The sequence below is a fragment of the Schistocerca gregaria genome, unplaced genomic scaffold (genome assembly GCF_023897955.1).
Source record: "Schistocerca gregaria isolate iqSchGreg1 unplaced genomic scaffold, iqSchGreg1.2 ptg000199l, whole genome shotgun sequence".
NCBI lineage: Eukaryota > Metazoa > Arthropoda > Insecta > Orthoptera > Acrididae > Schistocerca > Schistocerca gregaria.
In genome coordinates, this window is record NW_026061737.1 from 10679679 (window position 1) to 10681525 (window position 1847).

The following is a 1847-nucleotide window of genomic DNA, read 5'->3' on the forward strand; positions in this document are numbered from 1 at the left end:
AGAGCGGCCAATGTTACGTTCTGGCTTTAAGTCGATTCGATAACAAATGACGAAAACGGACGGATTTCTCAGGTTTTTACTACATATGAACACTTTTTACATTCTCCCGTGCAACTCGGCTGCTAGTCCTCCTTTCATGCAGATTCTTAAGGTCCTAGCTCATGTCCAAGGCACCAAAGCCAGCTAAAAAGTCAATAATCGAAACCTAAAACTTGAATTGTACTACTTCTTACTGGTTATTACATCAACTTATAAGCTTCATCTGTGTTCTACTGTGGTGGCTTTAGTGTCTCCGCATACCGCAGCATACGACATAGCTTTGCAAACGATAAGTACAACCGTTTCAGAGAGAAGAGCGGCCAATGTGACGATCGGGCTTTAAGTCGATTCGATAACAAATAACGAAAACGGACGGATTTCTCAGGTTTCTACTACATATGAACACGTTTCACATTCTCCCGTGCAACGCGGCTGCTAGTCCTCCTTCTATGCAGAATCTTAAGGTCCTAGCTCATGTCCAAGGCACCAAAGCCAGCTAAAAAATCAATAACTGATACCTAAAACTTGAACTGTACTACTTCTTACTGGCTATTACATCAACTTAGAAGCTTCATCTGTGTTCTACTATGGTGCTTTTAGTGTCTCCGCACACCGCAGCACGCGACATAGCTTTGCAGACGATAAGTACAACCGTTTCAGGGATAAGAGCGGCCAAGTGATGATCTGGCTTTAAGTCGATTCGATAACAAATGACGAAAACTGACGGATTTCTCAGGTTTTTACTACATATGAACACGTTTCACATTCTCGCGTGCAACTCGGCAGCTAATCCTCCATTCATGGAGAATCTTAAGGTCCTAGATTATGTCCAAGGCACCAAAGCCAGCTAAACAGTTAATAATCGATACCTAAAACTTGAATTGTACTACTTCTTACTGGCTATTACATCAACTTAGAAGCTTCATCTGTGTTCTACTATGGTGCTTTTAGAGTCTCCGCGTACCGCAGCACGCGAAATAGCTTTGCAGACGATAAGTACAACCGTTTCAGAGAGAAGAGCGGCCAATGTTACGATCTGGCTTTAAGTCGATTCGATAACAAATGACGAAAACGGACGGATTTCTCAGGTTTTTACTACATATGAACACTTTTTACATTCTCCCGTGCAACTCGGCTGCTAGTCCTCCTTTCATGCAGATTCTTAAGGTCCAAGCTCATGTCCAAGGCACCAAAGCCAGCTAAAAAGTCAATGATCAATACCTAAAACTTGAATTGTACTACTTCTTACTGGGTATTACATCAACTTAGAAGCTTCATCGGTGTTCTACTGTGGTGGTTTTAGTGTCTCCGCATACCGCAGCATACGACATAGCTTTGCAAACGATAAGTACAACCGTTTCAGAGAGAAGAGCGGCCAATGTGACGATCGGGCTTTAAGTCGATTCGATAACAAATGACGAAAACGAACGGATTTCTCAGGGATCTACTACATATGAACACATTTCACATTCTCCCGTGCAACGCGGCTGCTAGTACTCCTTCTATGCAGAATCTTAAGGTCCTAGCTCATGTCCAAGGCACCAAAGCCAGCTAAAAAGTCAATAATCGATACCTAAAACTTGAATTGTACTACTTCTTACTGGCTATTACATCAACTTAGAGCTTCATCTGTGTTCTACTATGGTGCTTTTAGTGTCTCCGCACACCGCAGCACGCGACATAGCTTTGCAGACGATAAGTACAACCGTTTCAGAGAAAAGAGGGGCCAATGTGACGATCTGTCTTTAAGTCGATTCGATAACAAATGACGAAAACGGACGGATTTCTCATGTTTTTACTACATATGA